This window comes from Oncorhynchus clarkii, chromosome 13 (genome assembly GCF_045791955.1).
Source record: "Oncorhynchus clarkii lewisi isolate Uvic-CL-2024 chromosome 13, UVic_Ocla_1.0, whole genome shotgun sequence".
Classification (NCBI taxonomy): domain Eukaryota; kingdom Metazoa; phylum Chordata; class Actinopteri; order Salmoniformes; family Salmonidae; genus Oncorhynchus; species Oncorhynchus clarkii.
The window spans coordinates 7,822,782-7,845,997 of NC_092159.1; the positions used below are offsets into that span (position 1 = coordinate 7,822,782).

At 42.7% G+C, this 23,216-nt stretch overlaps 1 protein-coding gene and 1 long non-coding RNA gene across 2 annotated transcripts in view; both read right to left on the bottom strand.

The window, feature by feature from the left end:
- LOC139424217 (uncharacterized) overlaps positions 1–23,216 on the bottom strand; it is a 102,489-nt gene that overhangs the window by 21,546 nt on the left and 57,727 nt on the right. The gene's annotated exons all lie outside the window — the stretch shown is intronic.
- LOC139423698 (uncharacterized) lies at positions 9,625–10,338 on the bottom strand. Its single transcript, XR_011635871.1, has 3 exons — positions 10,325–10,338; positions 9,818–9,863; positions 9,625–9,684 (listed from the first exon to the last, which is right to left on the bottom strand). It is a non-coding gene; the product is annotated as an uncharacterized lncRNA (long non-coding RNA).

Genomic DNA, 23,216 nt, shown 5'->3' on the forward strand with positions numbered 1-23,216 from the left:
CGCCCTAGCAGAGTGGTGCTAAGAAAATAATCTCTCCCTCAACATCAACAGAAAAAGGAGCTGACCGTGGACTACGGGAGACAGCAGAGATTGCAGGACCTGAAATGGTCCCTCAACCCGACACCAAAACTCGACTTGGTTCCTCCTCACAGACTTCTACAGATGCACCAGCAAGATTATTCTGTTGGACTGTATCACTCCCTGGTACGGCAACTTCACCTCCTTCAACCACAGGGCTCTCCACACACCACATATTTATATCCCGGACTCTGACATTGCTTGTTTTGATTTTTCTTTTTGTCCTTGGGATTATTTGTGTATTAGTATTGTACTGTTAGACATTTACTGCTGGAGCTAGAAACACAATCATTTACTGCACTGCTGAAACTAGAAACACAATAATTTACTGCACTGCTGGAGCTAGGAACAAAAGCATTTCGCTGCACTTGCTTAAGCATTTGCCAATTTGTGTACACAACAAATAAACTTAGATTTTCATTTGATTTGATTAAGAAGACAACGAAACCAAAACATACATTGTTTTCCATTGGAATTTGGTTGTGCTTTTTGATGCATAGTGATAACACTTTAGGAACATATATATAAACATATATATAAAAACAAAATTCTGGCTGTGTTTTAGATTGGGCGAAAAAAGGTTTAAATAGTTTTACGCGACACCAGTGTTACCGTCACTAGTGTTACACAATAGACCTTTACACGTACCTGCTTTAAAGTAAATTATTGCTAATCAAAACCTTTTCTTAATATTATCATTAACCTTTTCTGTCTTTGATTATACAGTGCCTTTACGTTACAGCCTTATTCTAACATTTATTAAATTGTCTTCCATTTAATAATGATGGAGGCCACTGTGTTCTTGGGGACCTTAAATGCTTAAATGCTGCAGACATATTTTGGTACCGTTTCCCAGATCTGTGCCTCGACACAATCCGAGACTTCTTAAATGGAAGTGTTTTGGAACCACTAAGACTCTTCTTAGAGGCAGAGGTCCTCTGTGGAGATGGGAGAACATTCCAATAGGACACCCATCTCTGCAGCACTTCACAAATCAGGCCTTTATGGTAGAGTGGCCAGACAGAAGCCACTCCTCAGTAAAAGACACATGACAGCCTGCTTGGAGTTTGCCAAAAGACACCTAAAGGACTCTTAGACCATGAGAAACAAGATTCTCATGTCTGACGAAACCAGGGTTGAACTATTTGGCCTGAATGCCAAGCATCATGTCTGGAGGAAACCTGGCACCATCCCTACGGTGAAGCATGGTGGTGGCAGCATCATGTCTGGAGGAAACCTGGCACCATCCCTACGGTGAAGCATGGTGGTGGCAGCATCATGTCTGGAGGAAACCTGGCACCATCCCTACGGTGAAGCATAATGGTGGCAAAATACAGAGAGATCCTTGATGAAAACCTGCTCCAGAGCGCTCAGGACCTCAGACTGGGGTGAAGGTTCACATTCCAACAGGACAACGACCCTGAGCACACAGCCAAGACAACACAGGAGTGGCTTCGGGACAAGTCTCTGAATGTCCTTGAGTGGCCCAGTGACTCGAGACTGTAATCGCTGCCAAAGGTGCTTCAACAAAGTACTGAGTAAAGGGTCTGAATACTTATGTACATTTGATATTTCAAATTTTTATATTGTATTTGTTAAAAAAAAAACATTTTTTGCTTTGTTATTATGGGATATTGTGTGTAGATTGATGAAGGTTAATAACAATTTCATACATTTTATAAAAAGGCTGTAAGGTAACATTTTTAAAAAGTCAAGAGGTCTGAATACTTTCCGAAGGCACTGTAGGTCAGTGACAACAAGGCAGTGGAGTCATAAAACATATGTAAAAATATCAAAATGCTTTATGCTTTCATTTATATTGTTTTCTAATGCTAAGTGAGCAACTACTATCAATTTATAAAGAATCCCCTTGGTGTCACGACATCCGCCGAAATCGGTCCCCCTCTTTGTTCGGGTGGCGTTCGGCGGTCGACGTCACCATCCTTCTAGCCATCGCCGATCCACTTTCATTTTCCATTTGTTTTGTCTTTGTCTTACACACCTGGCTTCAATGCCCCAATTACTTGTTCATTATTTAACCCTCTGTTCCCCAATGTTTGCTTGTGAGTAATTGTTTGTTGTATTGCGGTCCGTATGTGTGGCCTTGTATTTTCACAATGTGTATTATGATATATTTGAGAAAAATTGCTTTCGTTACTCATATCTGCTGCCCTGCGCCTGACTCATCTCACCAGCTACACACCGACGCTTTACAAAATGACTTACCACCGAATGGAGTCAGCAGGAGCAGACGCCCTCCCTGTGGCGGTAGAGGAGCGCGTCCAGCAGCACGCGACCATGTTGCAACGATCGCGTGCTGCAGACGATGGATCGTTGGGAGAGAGGAGGAGGTCGTCCAGCGCCTCCACCAGCCCCACTACAGCAGGTCCCACTGTCCACCCCTCCTTCACCTGGTCCCAGCAGGATTCGGCTCGCGCTCCCGAGGGAGTATGATGGGACTGCTGCCGGATGCCAGGGGTTCCTACTCCAGCTGGAGCTCTATTTCTGCGACGTGTATTATGATATATTTGAGTAAAATTGCTTTCATTACTCATATCTGCTGTCCTGCGCCTGACTCATCTCACCAGCTACACACAGACGCTTTACATTTCGCTAAAATGCGGCTGGCTATCTTTCATTTGGACAGTTAAACATCCCAGAAAACATACATTTTAGTCCCAAAATCAATCTTGAAATATTTTTTGTATATATTAATATATATATAATATATATTAGATGTTCGGTAGTGACACTTCTTAAAAATACATGAAGATTTACCAACTTGCTCACAAATGTTGTGGCCATGCTGGAGAGGGGTCAAATCCCATCACCTTTGTCAAATCTGTGGGGGGGTGGCTTAAGGCACATTCATTCGACAGTCTTTTAATGTTTCTTTCAGTAGTGACATCAATAGGGGACAGCATTTTTTTTTTTTTGAAATATGTTACTAAATAAACAAAACTATTAATAAGATTAGTGTCTTTCAATGTAATATTATAACATTCCTGTGGGAGTGGCAAGACCCTTCACAACAGATTGATTCAGCTGGAGCCGCTGTGTTAGTGCTGGGGTGGAACAAGAGACTGCACACCATGTGGATGGGCTGTCCAGAACAGGAGTTACAGGCCCCTGATATACTGTTATTAACTGACACACCATGTGGATGGGCCGTCCAGAACAGGAGTTCCAGCCCCCTGATATACTGGTATAAACTGACACACCATGTGGATGGGCCGTCCAGAACAGGAGTTACAGGCCCCTGATATACTGGTATTAACTGACAGACCATGTGGATGGGCCGTCCAGAACAGGAGTTACAGGCCCCTCATATACTGTTATTAACTGACACACCATGTGGATGGGCCGTCCAGAACAGGAGTTACAGGCCCCTGATATACTGTTATTAACTGACACACCATGTGGATGGGCCGTCCAGAACAGGAGTTACAGGCCCCTGATATACTGTTATTAACTGACAGATGTCATTAAGTAGTTGAGTAAACTGTCATTATAAAACTGTATTGTACATATTTGATGTATTTTATCAGGGCCCTGGGAGGATCAGATAGTAACTCCTGATCCAATACATGTTAAGGGTGCTTTAAATGACTCGCAAAGTAGTTTTATCACCACAGACAGGAGTTTGACCTGAGACACCCCAGAGCCTTGGCTCACATCAGAATTATTTTCATGATTCAATCCATTCAAATGTCACAGCCAGTAAAAATCTAAATCTGGACATGAAAGGTCAGATGCTTGTGCCATGGAGCCACAAAACCACCAGTCTTGGCTCGGTTAATTGAGATCTTATTTTCCAGGTCACATATCTCGCTGTAAATCTATTACGGTGTCAGCAATGTGAGGACCTTCTGGTCGACTAATAAGGTCAAAATAATGTGCTGGCCTGTATCGGATCTCTCTGTGGTCCACAGTATAGGTATGAGGTCTTCACCTTTCAGCACGCAGTGTGAAATCAATGGAGGACTAAATGTAATATGAATCTAATGCATTTACAATAAGAAACACTTGGATCAAATGGGGAGCTGTTGTGTTTTCAGCAAGTTGTACAAATCTTTAGTCCAAATTTTTCAAATTATTACCCCCTCTCAGTGACCTCCAACCATGGCCATGATATGAAACTGTGTGTCAGAAATGCATGCAGCCTGAAGTCAATTGGGATTTTAGACAAACAACTCATAAATGATTACCCCCTGCCAGTGACCTTCTCCAACCGTGGCCATGTTCCAAAACTGGGTGTCAGAAATACATGCAGCCTAAAGTAGTTTAGGATTGCTTTATGACCCTCCATCATAGAGATGGTATCAAACCTCATCTGCTGAACTGATCTTGAAACTCCAATTTGATCCCATGCAGTCGATGGTGACGTTACAAGAAGAGTGCCAAAGCAACACGTTATTTACAATCCCAATATGGCCATGTTCAAAAACGGGTGTATCAGAAATACATCCAGCTTCCACAACAATATATCTCAGGTCATTTGGCTTTGCTTTATTGGCAGATATATTGCCATTTGAGCTGTGCACCAGAGGATATGACCATATACAAAACAGACTTTATACTTGATATGGCCATTAAATAGACTAGTCAAATACTGGGAATCCCACAACCTCCCTTCAGTTGCATCTGTTGGAACACAACCGTCTCTGGGGGAGCAGGGGACTCATCCTCGCCAAGGCTTTCAGAAGAGTCAGGACAAGTGACAGCCCAATCCACTAGATGACCCCACCAATGATCAATGTTTAGAACAGGGTCGTTAAAACCTGTTGTGGGGGCCCCCCGAGTGGCGCAGCGCTCTACAGCACTGCATCTCAGTGCTAGAGGCATCACTACAGACCCTGGTTCGATTCCTGGCTGTATCACAACCGGACGTGATTGGGAGACTCATAGGGTTTAGTTGGGGTAGGCCGTCATTGTAAATAAGAATTTGTTCCTAACTGACCTGCCTGTTAAAATAAAAAGTCAGAATTTTCCAACTTGTATTAATTATTTATCAATTATGCTTTAAGATACAAATGTCAAATATATGTCAACAATCCTTCCTCCAAAGGACCCTTCTATGGATTAAATGTGAAAATCCCTAAGTCTTTTTTTTCTTCTAGTTTACACTAATGTGGCCAACAGACTGTGATTCTCTAGATAACCTTCCTTTCTCCAGTAGTTAATGTTTCCTCCTTCAGAACCTGTTCATAATCCACTTCCCTCTTCCTATTTACATGATGAACACTACATCTGTTCATAATCCACTTCCCTCTTCCTATTTACTTGTTGAACACTAAGTCTGTTTAAATTCACAACATTGAAATGACATCAGTGTGGAACCAATGTGTCTGATCAACTTGCCCTCACACTCCATGGCCTTGGGGCAGGACCTTTCTCTTTAGGTCATATAGGATCATGATTCCAGAGTCTCTTATTGGTTGCATTGCATCAATGAATGGTTAAGTGCCACGTCATATTGCAATAACATATGATGTAGTTAACTGATATGTTAATGAACATCAATCCAGGCGTTCTGGGATCTGGCATGCGTCTTCAATGTAGTCAGCATGGAGGGTGGCCATTGTGTCTCAGAACCACAGATTTCACAAAACCGGCAACTAAAGTAATCTGACAGAGTGGGTAACTGCTCACTGCTCCAAAACCTGCCTCCTGACACCATGTATCTAGTCTGTGTTGGCTGACTGTTGGGCCTTCATTCCAACCTCTCCCGCCACTGTGGATTCTATTTATAGCCTTCTCATAAAACTGTGAAGTCTCCGTTATGTGTTTGGTAGGCCAATGCTGAAAAAGCTATCTAGCATCTAACTCATTGCAATTTGAACCCTCTGGTAAATGTGGATAAGTGTAACATTACCGAATACATGAAATGCTTTTTTCCTAAACGGGTATGGACTTGTTGCTTGTCTAATAATATATTATTGAATTATTTCAAGCACCCCTACGCAACAACCAAGCCACCCTCTGTGAAAAAGTATTGGTGTTGCCACTGCGTCTCACGCTATCTACTCCTTTCAATACACTAATGGTAACGTATTAAAAAGATTATCTTACCAAATGTAAAATTCCACCACCTCGTAACCATCATCACTAAGGTATTGTAGTCTACTGGTGTGAAAACCTGACTGTAGGGTGTTAGCAAAGATACTTCACAAAGATAGCAAAGATACATGGTTTTCCCCTATCTGTGGTGAATGGTGTAGTCGTCACTGATTAATTAAGTTAATAAACACCGAGTAATCTTAAGCATATCAACAAATATACAGTACCAGTCAAAAGTTTGGACACACCTGCTCATTGAACTGTTTTATGTTATTTTTACTATTTTCTACATTGTAGAATAATAGTGAAGACATTAAAACTATGAAGGCCATCATTGAAAATAAGAATTTGTTCTTAACTGACTTGACTAGTCAAATAAAGGTTAAAAAAAAAAAAAGTCAGGGAAAGCCCTCACTACATGCTGACTCACAGACAGTCAGGGTGGTTATTATTTGTTAAGGCAATGATTTAGGCTCCTCCCATTCCTCAATGCTTTAGGCTCCTCCTATTCCCCAATGCTTTAGGCTCCTCTTATTCCCCAATGCTTTAGGCTCCTCTTATTCCCCAATGATTTAGGCTCCTCCTATTCCCAAATGCTTTAGGCTCCTCCTATTCCCCAATGATTTAGGCTCCTCCTATTCCCCAATGCTTTAGGCTCCTCCTATTCCCCAATGATTTAGGCTCCTCCTATTCCCCAATGATTTAGGCTCCTCCTATTCCCCAATGCTTTAGGTTCCTCCGAATCCGCTCCAGGATCTCTTTCAGGCACCTCCAGAAACTTTGCAGTGGCAGGCAAAACAGGCCTTCTTCTAAACCTTGGTATTTAGCGCCCTCTATTGGAGAATAGAGTTGTTTGGAGATTTGCACTAAATTACATACTAATAGATACCATAGACTTCTAGTCATTGCACTAACGCTAGTTAGCGTTGGTTAACTAGAGTTTATACTAAATGCAGAGACATAAATGGTATCCATGAGTCATCTTACTCTGGGGAAGTAGATAAAAGGCTTCATTGCCAAAATCCTGAAGTTTGCCTTTAATTCAGGGTCAGGTTAAGGGTAGGGGTCAAGGTCAGAGTTAAGGTTTAGGGTAGGGAAGTCCCAAGGATACCGGATAGCACTGACCTAAATAAGGCCTATGAGTTATGTCATGTTCATTAGGGCAATATATATTGTAATGAACTGGCTAGATTGTTAAAGGAGCAATTGTCCAGACAGTTGATTAAGTATACGAATTCACGGTTTATTAACCCAACTCCACACAGGCTACTGTTTGGTCATAGCCCACACCAAATAAATGAAAGATACTCATATAAACTTGCCAGAGAATTGCCAGAGAGGGGAATTGACAGAGACTGGCATTGTGGGCGTCCCTGGTGTTTGGAGAGAAGAGAACCCTCTGTATGGGGTTTCAGGTCCCAGTGGAGTGCCACCTTTCTCCCCATAGGAGAAAGCTGCAGCCGATAAACAACCTCCCCTACCCTCTCCAGGATGCTGCAGGGCCCCACCCAGTGGCTGTCCAAATTGGGACTTCTGTCTTTCTTTCTCATGGGGCTGTAGACCCAGACCAGCTCCCCAGCCACAAAGTGCCTTCCCCGGGTGTGCACGTCATAGTTCCTCTTCTGCCTCACAACTGCATTCACCAGCTGCTCTCCTGCAAAGGTGTGGGCCTTCTCCAGGCAGTCCTGGAAATCTCTGGGCATACTCCGGCCCCGGGGGAACAGGAGGGCTATCCCGGGGCTGACCAAACGCCATCTCCAGCATGAGGAGGCGTGCAGGAGGTGGAGTCTTGGACAGCGGAGCGGCATGCCATGAGGACCATAGGCAGGTGCTTGTCCCAGTCATGGGACCTGGTGTTTGGCAGAGACAATGGCCAGCTGCTGTCCAAGCGTTTTTTTTGAAGCGCTCCACAAGGCCATCACTTTGAGGAGGGAGAGGAGTAGTGCGGGTCTTGTGCATACCCAGTCTTTCACACATGGTGGCGAACACACAGGACTCAAAGTTTCTGCCTTGGTTGCTGTGGATGGACTCCGCAGCTCCAAACCTGCTGAACATCCCCGCTGTCAGGGCATCGGCGATGGTCTCTGCCTCCTGGTCAGGCAGAGCATAGGCCTCGTGCCATTTTGTGAAATAGTCCATGGCCATAAGCACCCAGCGGTTTCCACTGTCTGTGGTGAGGAACGGCCCAACTACATGCACTCCCACCCTCTCCATGGGAGCCCCAACTGGGAACTGTTGGAGCTGAGCATGAGTGCGGCCTGGGGGGCTCTTTCTCGCTGTGCAGTTGTCACAGCTGCGGCAAAAGACCTCCAACATCCCTCTTGTTCTGCCCCCAGTAAAAGCCCTGATGGAGGCGGCGCAGTGTTTACGTGACCCCAAAGTGTCCAGTCCCCACTCCCCCATGAGTGCTCTGAAGCACAGCCTCCCGCAGTGCTATTGGGACCACCACCTACCACCTCTCCTCTCTTGTAGCTGACTCATTCCAAGCCCGCTGTAGAACGCCATCAGCCAGCCGCAGACTCTCAAACTTTGACCACAACCCTTTGGTCGCGAGTGAGAGCGCTGCCACCTCGTCCCATCATGGCCTCAGCTGCGACTCTACCCACTGTAGCACCGGCTGTAGGTCTGTGTCCTGTCCCTGCTGCTGCCCCCATTAATTAATTTAGGAGATTAACAAAGTCAGATGGAATTTTATCTGGATTTATGTGAGAATGTGGGTGTACTTTGGTAAACTGTTTTGGAATCTCCCATTAATTTATGTGTTGTACTGTATGTGTGAATTTGTCTATGTGTGTGTGTGTGTGTTTGTATGTGCTGGTTTCTTACATAGATCATCCATGCTGCATAACGCTCTTTGAGGTTATACAACACAGAGGCTTCATTCAGGTAGGTCATCATGGCCATGTCCTCAATCTTGTCGTACTTGGGGGGGTTCATCTCATAGATGTCTGCATCTTTGAACTCTTTTCCTTCCTGAAACAGTCAGAAATCTAGATTACACACAGATCAAAGTGGACATGACTGAATGCGTCTTGCTCATTAAATACAAGTTGAATCATTTAAAAAATGCATATCCACATTTAATCCAACTACTTAGTTATCACCCACTGACACATAAAACTGGTGATTCTTGTTGAGTCAACATTCTATGTCATTTTAAGTAGCAGCAATAACAATGTATTTCAAGGTTATATAATGTCTACAAAAAACAATGAAATGCTTCTTTATATATTTTTTGTTAGTGATTTCTAATTGCCTATAGACATTGTTTGGATCATTTCAATGATTTTTCAAAAAATAGAGTAATTGCACAAACTTGAATACTTTTCAGATCAGACTTACATCCTTAGTGCCTTCCCGTCGGCCCTGGCAGTGACAAACCCTTAAGGTACAGCTCCACCTTGTCTGCCACATAGCATGAGTTCTTTGAATCAAAGGGTGCGGCTTGTGCCTCCATCCTCTCCTTCTCAGATTTACGAAGGTACAGTATATGGCAGCCTTGCCGTGGATTTGCATCTCAGCGTCCGTACTCATGGTGACGGATAACTAGGAAAGAGATAAAACAAAAAACTTGATTGACTCTGTGGTGCTTCCTCCCCAGTCAACAGAGTTAGGTGAGTGGTATCTCTAACAGAATAATCTCATTACTTTTTATGTGGAGACTCAAACCATGTCTCACCTTCTTTTCCCCCTCCTACAGATGAATGTGTACTTCTTGGAGGACCCTGCGAAACATGAGAGTGTTGTGAAAACATACAAGTCTAAAGCCTTATCATTTATCCCCTGAAGGGCTAGAAAACATTTAACTCAATCATTACATGTCAAATTCAACTACAGGTGCAACTGGTAACTTTAATTTTCCTAGTGACAACTCACTTTACTACACATTCTGTCAGGAATTCAAATAAATTCCCATAAAACCCAGATACATTCTAGAACACCAACTCAATTTACAAACAATCACCACTTTTGACCGTAAATGAAAGTTACTGATTTAAAGTAAAAAATATTAAGTAATTTGTATATGTATTTTTTTACATATTCAACCAACGCCACTTGATTGCATATTGTTAATTCTTACAAGAGACATGCAGAGGTCAATTAAATCAGTGCAGTTAGCCGCTGCCTCAGATAAGGAGTAAAGATGAGATAAATGTACAAATCTAAGGAGGTGTAGAGGTCTTACCACAGAGGAAGAAGAAGGTATCTATCTGACTTATGGATGCTGGGGCCTCAGCCTCCTTATATCTGGTTGGAAGTGCCAACCAAGAAAAAGTGAATTATGGACCACTCTGGGAACGGACATGAATTGGATGAGAGACCATACCTTCACCGCTATGCAATCTGGTTTCAGAGCTGGTCGTGGGTGCACCTCAGCCACGCTCAAGGTCCTAAACGATATCTTAACCGCCATCGATAATAAACAATACTGTGCAGCCATATTCATTGACCTAGCCAAGGCTTTCGACTCTGTCAATCACCACATCCTCATCGGCAGACTCGATAGCCTTGGTTTCTCAAATGATTGCCTCGCCTGTTTCACCAACTACTTCTCTGATAGAGTTCAGTGTGTCAAATCGGAGGGCCTGTTGTCCGGGCCTCTGGCAGTCTCTATGGGGGTGCCACAGGGTTCAATTCTTGGACCGACTCTTCTCTGTATACATCAAAGCCACATATACTACCCACCACTGCGACCTGTACGCTCTCGTTGGCTGGCCCTCGCTTCATACTCGTTGCCAAACCCACTGGCTCCAGGTCATCTACAAGACCCTGCTAGGTAAAGTCCCCCCTTATCTCAGCTCGCTGGTCACCATAGCAGCACCCACCTGTAGAACGCGCTCCAGCAGGTATATCTCTCTGGTAACCCCCAAAACCAATTCTTCCTTTGGCCGCCTCTCCTTCCAGTTCTCTGCTGCCAATGACTGGAACGAACTATAAAAATCTCTGAAACTGGAAACACTTATCTCCCTCACTAGCTTTAAGCACCAGCTGTCAGAGCAGCTCACAGATTACTGCACCTGTACATAGCCCATCTATAATTTAGCCCAAACAACTACCTCTCCCCCTACTGTATTTATTTATTTATTTTGCTCCTTTGCACCCCATTATTTCCATCTCTACCTTGCACATTCTTCCACTGCAAATCTACCATTCCAGTGTTTTACTTGCTATATTGTATTTACTTCGCCACCATGGCCTTTTTTTTGCCTTTACCTCCCTTATCTCACCGCATTTGCTCACATTGTATATAGACTTATTTTTTCTACTGTATTATTGACTGTATGTTTGTTTTACTCCATGTGTAACTCTGTGTTGTTGTATGTGTCGAACTGCTTTGCTTTATCTTGGCCAGGTCGCAATTGTAAATGAGAACTTGTTCTCAACTGGCCTACCTGGTTAAATAAAGGTGAAATAAATAAAAAAATATCTTGTTGGAAGTGCCAACCAGGCAAAAGTTAATTATGGACCACTCTGGGAAAGGACATGAATTGTATGAGAGACCTCTGTGTGTCTATGTCTCACTAGCACCTCCCACTTCCCAAGAGCACCACACTCCCATGACATGACTTTTTAATGTCATATTTGTCTCTGAATTGAATTTCACTAAATGTACAATACACGAGAGATGTCATTGCTAATCATTATGACAATATCAAAAGATGTTTCATCAAATTGAGTATAATGTTACAACCATTGAACCTCATAATGGAATCCACGTTGCCCCACTATGGTAAAACACTACCACTAATACAGTTTTCATCTGACCTGATTTAAGTCTAATCTGACCTTATTTAGTTCCATTTTAGTGGCATTAATCCTCATCAACAACTTAATATATATGTTTACCTGTTATTTATATTGTTTAGCTTGTAAACACATCTGAACTGTCTCCTCACCTCATGCTTGTGACAGAGTTATCCGTTACCTCGTGCTTTGCTTAGTTTGATTTATCATCCTGGTGGAACCATAATACATTTATATTTATAAGCTCTGAAACATTTAGGCTTTCAGTAACACGTTTCAATCTAATGTGTATTTATCTACAGTATGATCTAATGAATTCTGGAGGCGCTTTTATTTGTCTCACATTTCAGTTGGCTATAACGGTCCAGTAGGATTGTTATGACATAACAACATACCAGTATTTCAGTCATCTTATCCACTTATATTGCTGACAGCGATATAGCCGCCTCAAACTTTTATTACACTCTGAAGTTAACCGCTTAGCAGCTGAGCTGGCTTCAATAAAACTGTTATAAAATGATTAGTTACAATACAGTAACAAATTCCTTTGCATCAGGGGAGGCTGCTGAGAGGAGGATGGCTCATAATAATGGCTGGAACGGAGCAAATGGAACGGCATCAAATACATGGAAATCATGTTGTCTCTATTCAATACATTTCTATCAGCAATGTTCAGAACATTTCACCTCACTGAATACACCCTGTTTGTTCAGGTTCAGTGTCCACCCAGCACATCAGTACAAGAAGCCTCATATACTAGTGGATACACTAGTTGAGCAGGGTGACCATCTGGAAGGATCCCATCAAGGCCTTTTCATTTCTTGGACTGTGCTCTCGTCTTCACGACAGCCAAGGTTTATTGTTTGGTATATCTGCCAACACAGCCTAATTCTGGCACCGATGCCACTGTTATTAGACAATATATTTACTTGCCGTGTTTGTGGGTGGAGGGAACATTAGCACCATGCAGACATTCAAGTTATTTTAATGTGCAAAGATCTTGCATGATATATGACCTGTGTTTTTGTATTTGAGGGACATGTTTAGCTCCAAACTTGCTCTGGGCAGAAGTTACCCTCCGGGATAAAACTGACCTTACATCAGTGTCAGAGGAATATGTACAGCTGTCATACCCAACTAGACAACTGTGCATTTTTTCCCAAAGACCTCAACTGACTTTACAGCCATGGTCTTCTCACAATGCAGTGAGCACTGTAATCGAGATCTGGGCTGGGGTCAATCCAGGTCAATTCAGGAACCAAACTGAAATTCATTCACATTTACAATCCTTGTGAACATTTTTCATTTCAGTTTACTTCCTGAATGAACTGAACTGTATTTCTTCCACTTCAGCACTAACATACTGGACCTGATTATGATCCGTTGTAAAATGAAGGAAGGATTAGGATGTTTTCTATAGAACTGACTGGTTTAGGATTTCTGCTGCCACCATGGCCCATTGGTCAGAATGAATACCTCTGTAACCCTATAAAATGGAATCGGCCAGTTCAAATCGAATCAAATTCTATTGGTCACATACACATGTTTAGCAGATGTTATTGGTCACATACACATGTTTAGCAGATGTTATTGGTCACATACACATGTTTAGCAGATGTTATTGGTCACATACACATGGTTAGCAGATGTTATTGGTCACATACACATGTTTAGCAGATGTTATTGGTCACATACACATGTTTAGCAGATGTTATTGGTCACATACACATGTTTAGCAGATGTTATTGGTCACATACACATGTTTAGCAGATGTTATTGGTCACATACACATGTTTAGCAGATGTTATTGCGGGTGTAGTGAAATGCTTGCGTTTCTTGCTCCAACAGTGCAGAAATATCTAACAATTTCACAACAATACACATAAATCTAAAGTAAAGGAATGGAATTAAGAATATACAAATATTTGGACGAGCAATGTCGGAGTGGCATAGACTAAAATACAGTAGAATAGAACAGAATACAGTATATACATATGAGATGAGTAATGCATAGACTAAAATACAGTAGAATAGAACAGAATACAGTATATACATATGAGATGAGTAATGCATAGACTAAGATACAGTAGAATAGAATACAGTATATACATATGAGATGAGTAATGCATAGACTAAGATACAGTAGAATAGAATACAGGTCTTGTGTCTGAACCATTGAATTGCGACTCCACTTTGTCTCTGTACTGACGTTTTGCCTGTTTGATTGCATTGAGGAGGGAATAACTACATTGTTTGTATTCGGCCATTTTCCCAGCGATGGTTCGCACCTTCCGTTGTGCGCAAATGCTGCTATCTATCCACAGTTTCTGCTGTTTAATAGTCACAGTGGGTATAACATCTCCTATGCATTTCCTGATAAACTCAGTCACTGTATCCGGTCGATATTATTCTGAGGCTACCCGGAACATATCCCAGTCCGTGTGATCAAAACAATCTCGAAGCATGGATTCCAATTGGTCAGACTAGTGTTGAATAGTCTGTTGCACAGGCACTTCCTGTTTTGAGTTTCTGCCTATAGGAAGGGAGGAGCAAAATATTGTGATCCGATTTGCCGAAGGGAGGGCCTTGTAGGCGTTTCAAAAAGTTGTGTAGCAGTTTTCCAATGTTTTCTCAGAGCGAGTGCTACAGTCAATGTGTTGTTAGAACTTCGGTAGCGTTTTCCTCAGATTTGCTTTGTTAAAATCCCCAGCTACAATAAATGTGGCCTCAGGATATGTGGTTTCCAGTTTGCATAGATTCCAGTGTAGTTCTTTGAGGGCCATCATGGTATCGGCTTGAGGAGAGATGACGTATTCTAGGTCGGGTGAACCAAAGGACTTGAGTTTCTGTATGTTATCACACTCACACCATGAGTAGTTAATCATGAAACATGATTGTGATTAATGGTAAAGCTTCTTAAGGCATATTTTGTTATTGGGTTGAAGATAAAAAGGCAACACCGGCCGCTGTTCTTTGTCCATTGTTTTTAGTATAGAAACATCCCACTGGGCACAAACTGGTTGAATCAATGTTGTTTCAACGTAATTTGCCAAAGTCATCAACGTGAACTGTTGTTTTGAGAGTAAAATTTCAACCACAGGATTATTTGATCATTGTAACCAATTTTCAACGATTAGTGCTAGGACATAGACAGTCACACTATTCAGGTTCCACATTCAATTTCCCCAAAATACTGACTGTATACATAGCATAGCTGTGTGTTCTCAGCACATTCAACGTGTGAAGCTATATTGAGTCCAGATGTGCATCTCCTGGTTCATATCCGGATCTTGATATGCTGAAATAAGGACAATTTCTGATGCATTTCTGAGTTCTTGGCTGAGGTCTATATCAGGATCTTGATATGCATTTTGATATGGTAGATAAGGGCTAGCTAGCTAGCTAGGCTTGATAGAGGGGTAAAGCTAACTGGTAGCCTAGCTAGCTAACAAATAACAACATTTCCTTCAGGGAATAACATTTTTACCCTTTATCAACCCTCAAGGTGACAGCTAACGTTTTGTTTTAAAACATTTAGGCGTATTTTGTTTTACTGCTTAATATAGGTTAACTAGCTGGCTACTTAGCGAATTAACTAACTAGTAACTTGGCTAGCTAGCTAGTTACAGTATGTTTTCTTGTCATGAATGAAGCAGGTAGAGTAGCTACCTTGTGGTATGGTTATGTGAAATTACAATATTTTCTTGCAAAATTGACACATTTTGATTTATGATTTATACATTGGATTGTTTACGGACATATTCAAACTTCCCTTGTCCCCACTTGCTTCCAGATGTCCTGTCTATATAAGGTCCCAGCGTTGACAATGCATGACAGAGCAAAAACCAAGCCATGAGGTCGAAGGAATTGTCCGTAGTTTCTTGACATGTTTGTGTTGAGGCACAGATCTGCGGAAGGGTAAAAAAAGCAGCATTAAAGGTCCCCAAGAACACAGTGGCCTCCATCATTCTTAAATGGAAGAAGTTTGGAACCACCGAAACTCTTCCTAGAGCTGGCCGCCCTGGGATGGTCACTCTGACAGAGCTCTAGTGTTCCTCTGTGGAGATGGGAGAACCTTCCAGAAAGAAAAGCATCTCTGCAGCACTCCACCAATCAAGCATTTATGCTAGAGTGGCCAGAAGGAAGCCACTCCTCAGTAAAAGGCACATGACAGCCCGCTTGGAGTTTGCCAAAAGGCACCTAAAGACTCTCAGACCATGAGAAACAAGATTCTCTGGTCTGATGAAACCAAGATTGAACTCTTTGGCCTGAATGTCAAGAGTCACGTCTGGATGAAGCCTGGCACCATCCCTACGGTGAAGCATGGTGGTGGCACCATCATGCTGTGGGGATGTTTTTCAGCGGCAGGGACTGGGAGACTAGTCGGGATCGAGGAAAAGATGAACGGAGCAAAGTACAGAGAGATGAAAACCTGCTCCAGAGTGCTCAGGATATCAGACTGGAGCAAAGATTCACCTTCCAACAGAACAACGGCCCTAAGCACACAGCTAAGACAATGCAGGAGTTGCTTCGGGACAAGTCTCTGAATGCCCTTGAGAGGCCCAGCAAAAGCCTGGACTTGATCCCGATCAAACATCTTTGGAGAGACCTGAAAATAGCTGTGCAGCGACGCTCCCCATCCAATCTGACAGAGCTTGTGAGGATCTCTGGAGAAGAATGGGAGAAACTCCCCAAACACAGGTGTGCTAAGCTTGTAGAATCATACCCAAGAAGACTCGAGGCTGTAATCGCTGCCAAAAGTGCTTCAACAACATACTGAGTGAAGGGTCTGAATACTTACATAAATGTGATATTTCAGTTTTTAATACTGTGTAAATTTTTCTACAATTTAAAAAAAATACTGTTTTTTTGCTTTGTCATTTTGGGGTATTGTGTGTAGATTGATGAAGGAAAAAAAACTATTTAATACATTTTAGAATACAGCTGTAACGTTCAAAATGTGGAAACAGGTAATACTTTCTGAAGGCAGTGTGGGTTACATCAATGTGGGTTACATCAATGTGGGTTACATCAATGTGGGTTACATCAATGTGGGTTACATCAATGTGGGTTACATCATTGACAACAAGGCAGTGGAGACATAAAACATTTGTTAAAAATATCAAAATACATTAAGTTGTCATTTATGTTGCTTTATAAAGCTAAGTGTTTAACTACTATCATTTTGTAAAAAAAATCCCCTTGGCTAACATGTGGCTGGTTATCTTTCATTTGGACAGATGAACATCCCAGAAAACATACATTTTAGTCCCAAAACCATACTTTACATATTTTTTCATATATTAGATGTTCGGTAGTGACACTTCTTAAAAATACATGAAGATTTACCAACTTGCTCACAAATGTTCTCCAAAATGTTGGCAGACACACTACTCACTATGTGGCCATGATGGAGTTTGTTTCAGATGTCATTAAGCAGTTGAGTAAACTGTCATTATAAAACGTATTATACATTGTTTACATATATTAACAGGGTATTGGAAGGATTGGATAGTAACTCTTGATCCAATACATTTTAAGGGTGCTTTAAACAACTCAGTCTGTGCTCACAAAGTAGTTTTACCACCACAGACAGGAGTTTGACCTGAGACACCCCAGAGCCTTGGCCTGAGACACCCCAGAGCCTTGGCCTGAGACACCCCAGAGCCTTGGCCTGAGACACCCCAGTGCCTTGGCCTGAGACACCCCAGAGCCTTGGCCTGAGACACCCCAGTGCCTTGGCCTGAGACACCCCAGTGCCTTGGCCTGAGACACCCCAGTGCCTTGGCCTGAGACACCCCAGAGCCTTGGCCTGAGACACCCCAGAGCCTTGGCCTGAGACTCCCCAGTGCCTTGGCCTGAGACACCCCAGAGCCTTGGCCTGAGACACCCCAGAGCCTTGGCCTGAGACACCCCAGAGCCTTGGCCTGAGACACCCCAGAGCCTTGGCCTGAGACACCCCAGAGCTTTGGCCTGAGACACCCCAGAGCCTTGGCCTGAGACACCCCAGTGCCTTGGCCTGAGACACCCCAGAGCCTTGGCCTGAGACTCCCCAGTGCCTTGGCCTGAGACACCCCAGAGCCTTGGCCTGAGACACCCCAGTGCCTTGGCTCACATCAGAATTATTTTCATGATTCAATCCATTCAAATGTCAGCCAGTAAAAATCTAAATCTGGAAAATGAAATGTCACATGCTGTGCCATGGATCCATAAAACCACCAAGCTTGGCTCGGATAATTCAGATCTTATTTCCTAGGGTCACATATCTCGCTGTAAATTTATTATGGTGTCAGCAATGTGAGGACCTCATGGTCGACTAATAAGGTTAAAATAATGTGATGGCCTGTATCAGATATCTCAGTATAGGTATGTGGTCTTCACTTTTCAGCTTACGGTGTGAAGTTAATGGAGGGCTAAATGTAATATTAATCTAATACATTTACAAGGAGAAACACTTGGATCAAATGGAGAGCTGTTGTGTTTTTCAGTAAGATCTACAGATCAACTCCAAAAGTATTACCCCCTGCCAGTGACCTTTTCCAAACATGGCCTTGTTCTAAACCGGGTGTCAGAAATACATGCAGCCTAAAGTAGTTTGGGATTGATTCATGACCCTGCGTCATAGAGATGGTATCAAACCACATCTGCTGAACTGTTCTTGAAACTCCAATTTGATCCCATACAGTCAATGGTAAAGTTACAAGAAGAGTGCCAAAGCAACACATCATTTACAATCCCAATATGGCCATGTTCAAAAACGGGGGTGTCCGAAATACATCCAGCTTCCACAGCAATATATCTAAGGTAATTTGGCTTTGGTTTATTGGCATATATACTGCCATTTGAGCTGTGCACCAGAGGATATGACCATATACAAAACAGACTTTATACTTGATATGGCCATTAAATAGACCAGTCAAATACTGGGAATCCCACAACCTCCCTTCAGCTGCATCTGTTGGAACACAACCGTCTCTGGGGGAGCAGGGGACTCATCCTCGCCAAGGCTTTCAGAAGAGTCAGGACAAGTGACAGCCCAATCCACTAGATGACCCCACCAATGATCAATGTTTAGAACAGGGTTGTTAAAAGTCACAAATGTTGCAACTTTAATTAATTAGTTATGTCTTAAGATATAAATGTCCAATATATGTCAACAATCCTTCCTCCAACGGACCCTTCTATGGATGAAATAATTTGAAAAATCCCAAATCTGTATTTTGTTGTTTCATTTTGGTGAGGAACCACCCCAATAGCTTTCTAATAGCTACACTAATGTGGCATACAGACTGTGATTCTCTAGCTAACCTTCCTTTCTCCAGTAGTTAATGTTTCCTCTTTCAGAACCTATTCATAATCCACTTCATTTTTACATGTTGAACACCATATATGTTCAAAATCACATTGAAATGACATCAGTGTGGAACCAATGTGTCTGATCAACTTGCCCTCACACTCCATGGTCCTGGGGCAGGACCTTTCTCTTTAGGTCATATAGGATCATGATTCCAGAGTCTCTTATTGGTTGCATTGCATCAATGAATGGTTGTGTGCCACGTCAGATTACTAAACCATATGATGTGGTTAACTGATATGTTAATGAACATCAATCCAGGCGTTCTGAGATCTGGCATGTGTCTTCAATGTAGTCAGCATGGAGGGTGGCCATTGTGTTTCAGAACCACAGATTTCACAAAACCTGCAACTAAAGTAATCTGACAGAGTAGGTAACTGCTCACTGCTCCATGACTGCCTTCTGACACCATGTATCTAGTCTGTGTTGGCTGACTGTTGGGCCTTCATTCCAACCTCTCCCACCACTGTGGATTCTATTTATAGCTTTCTCATAAAACTGTGAAGCCTCTGCTATGTGTTTGATAGGCCAATGCTGACAAAGATATCTAGCATCTAACTCATTGCAATTTGAACCCTCTGGTAAACGTGGATAAGTGTAACATTACCGAATACATTAACATTTTTTTCTTCTAAACGTGGTATGGACTTGTTATTGCTTGTTATTGCAAGCACCCCTACTCAGTGACCAAGCCACCCTCAGGGAAATGTTCCTGCTGCCGCCACTGCGTCACACACTGCTCCTTTTAATACACCATAACGTATTAAAAATATTATCTTAACAAATTTAAATATGCACCGCCTTGTAACCATCATCACATGTCCGCAGAAGGCGTTGCTTACGTAGCGAGCTAGTCTACTGGTGTGAAAACCTGGCTAGTCTACTGGTGTGAAAACCTGGCTAGTCTACTGGTGTGAAAACCTGGCTAGTCTACTGGTGTGAAAACCTGGCTAGTCTACTGGTGTGAAAACCTGGCTAGTCTACTGGTGTGAAAACCTGGCTAGTCTACTGGTGTGAAATCCTGGCTAGTCTACTGGTGTGAAAACCTGGCTAGTCTACTGGTGTGAAAACCTGGCTGCAGGGTGTGAAAACCTGGCTAGTCTACTGGTGTGAAAACCTGGCTAGTCTACTGGTGTGAAAACATGGCTAGTCTACTGGTGTGAAAACCTGGCTAGTCGACTGGTGTGAAAACATGGCTAGTCTACTGGTGTGAAAACCTGGCTAGTCTACTGGTGTGAAAACATGGCTAGTCTACTGGTGTGAAAACCTGGCTAGTCTACTGGTGTGAAAACCTGGCTGCAGGGTGTGAGCGAAGATACTGGTTTCCCCACATCTGTGCTGAATTATGTCGTCATCACTGATTCGTGAATTTAAACACGGAGTAATGTTATGTCATGTCATGAAATATATATTTCCTCATTGAATTGCACAATCTCTGTAAATATTTACACGTGTAACCTTAATTTAACTAGGCACGTCAGTTAAAGAACACATTCTTATTTGCAATGACGGCCTAGCCCAGACAACACTGGGCCAATTGTGCACCGTCGTCCTATGGGACTCCCAATCACAGCCAGATGTGATGCAGCCTGGATTTGAGCCAGGGACTACAGGGACACCTCTTGGACTGAGATGCAGCACCTTAGACCGCTACACCACTCAGGATGTTGAAGTGTTGTTAATAGTTATATGTGTAGGTATTTTGTTTTTGGTAACATGTCGTTTTTATTGCATATATCTGGTGGTTTTCACCCACAGATTTGCAGATTGTTTGGCAGGTCGGTGGCATGGCTGGCTAAATAGCTAGCTGTTTTATGTTTTTGTTTGAATGATGCATCTGGACACAGTACCAGCTTCTTGTTTCACCTGGCTGCTGGTTCCTTCATTTGAGGAGTCACCTGAAGCTTGAGAGGAACAGGAGATCCAGTAGGAATGTAGTACTGAGGCAGAGGGCTCAGTGAGGACCACTGGCTACTACTCTGAACTGTATATGTGGAGAGCTTTCTGGCGCCCAGAGCTGCTGTGGCAGATGGCTCAGTGAGGACGACTGGCTACTACTCTGAACTGTATATGTGGAGAGCTTTCTTGCGCCCAGAGCTGCTGTGGCAGATGGCTCAGTGAGGACGACTGGCTACTACTCTGAACTGTATATGTGGTGAGCTTTCTGGCGCCCAGAGCTGCTGTGGCAGATGGCTCAGTGAGGACGACTGGCTACTACTCTGAACTGTATATGTGGAGAGCTTTCTGGTACCCAGAGCTGCTGTGGAATCACCCAAGTGGGTGCTACACATTGCAAAGGAGGAGAATTCCAGTGGCTACATGACTCAGGCTGGTTCCCAGAGTAGCCCTCTACAAGATCGTCACTTAGACTCCCATCTTCATCAACCATCTCTCTGACCACCTTCCTCTGATCAAGCCAGGAACTGTCCCTCTCCATGCATGCACGAAAATACTTGGCCTCTATTGGTTGACCTAGCTAGCTATAGCTAGGATACTCATGTTGATGTATTAGTTGACCTAGCTAGCTATAGCAAAGCTACCCATGATGATGTATTGGTTGACCTACCTAGCTATAGCTAAGCTACTCATGATTGGTTGACCTACCTATGATGCATTGGTTGACCTAGCTATCTATAGCTAAGCTATTCATGATTATGTATTGGTTGACCTAGCTATCTATAGCTAAGCTACTCATAATTATGTATTGGTTGACCTAGCTATCTATAGCTAAGCTACTCATGATGATATATTGGTTGACCTAGCTATCTATAGCTAAGCTACTCATGATGATATATTGGTTGACCTAGCTAGCTATAGCTAAGCTACTCATGATGATGTATTGGTTGTTTCTTGCTCTTGAAGCACCTTAAGATTTCTATCTGTTGAAAAATCGCTATAGAAGTTTAATATATTATTATTATTAATAATTATTACCCGTTTGCACTGCTCATGCTAATTAAGGTTTTAAAAAACTGTGTGGGAAAATAATAACATTTCCTTCTACTGTACACATATGTAGAGCGGTGATCCCGTCTGTTTCTTAAAGAGCACACACACACACCACGGTAGACCATAAATACTGTCAGCCAGCCTAGGGGAAGCCCTTGCTGAGTACAGCCGTGATCCCCAGCTTCCTAAAACACTCACATACGTTGTCTATAAATATGCTAACCTACCAACTGTCAGGGAAAGCCCTCACTACATGCTGACTCACAGACGGTCAGGGTGGAGAGGTTAACTGTGGTCATTATTAACTGTTTGTTTTGGCAATGCTTTAGGCTCCTCCCATTCCTCAATGCTTTAGGCTCCTCCCATTCCTCCATGCTTTAGGCTCCCCCGATTCCCCTCCAGGATCTCTTTCAGACACCTCCAGAAACTTTGCAGTGGCAAGCAAAAAAAGGCCCGTCATATAGCTTATTCTAACCTTGGTGTTTAGTGCCCTCTATTGGAGAATAGTTATACTACAGGTGTTTGGAGATTTCAATAAATTGCATACTTGTAGATACCATAGACTTCCAGTCATTGCGCTAACGCAAGTTAGCATTGTCTAGCGAAACTCTAAGTTCCTTTATACTGGATGTATAGGCATATTAATGGTATCCATGAGTAATTTGACTCTGGTGAAGTAGACAAAGTGCTTAATTGTCAAAATTCTGAAGTATCCCTTTAAGTTGAGGTTTAGGGTAAAGGTAGGGGTCAGGCTCAGGGTTTAGGGCTGGGGTCAAGGTCAGGGTAATGGTAGGGGTCAAGGTCAGGGTTAGTGTTTAGGGTAGGGAAGTCCCAAGGATCCTGAATTTGAGAGTGGTTACATTTCTCCAGTCTCATCCCTCATCTGTTTACCATAAAAACGAACTGCTTTTTTGGGGTGACCACGTTTGCTGTTGGAATCCCAGATTGCTCCATTATTTAAAGTACAATATTTTATGATATGAAAAAGTTGTTTGCTGAGTAATAAATCCACAGTCACAAAGGAAGTGTA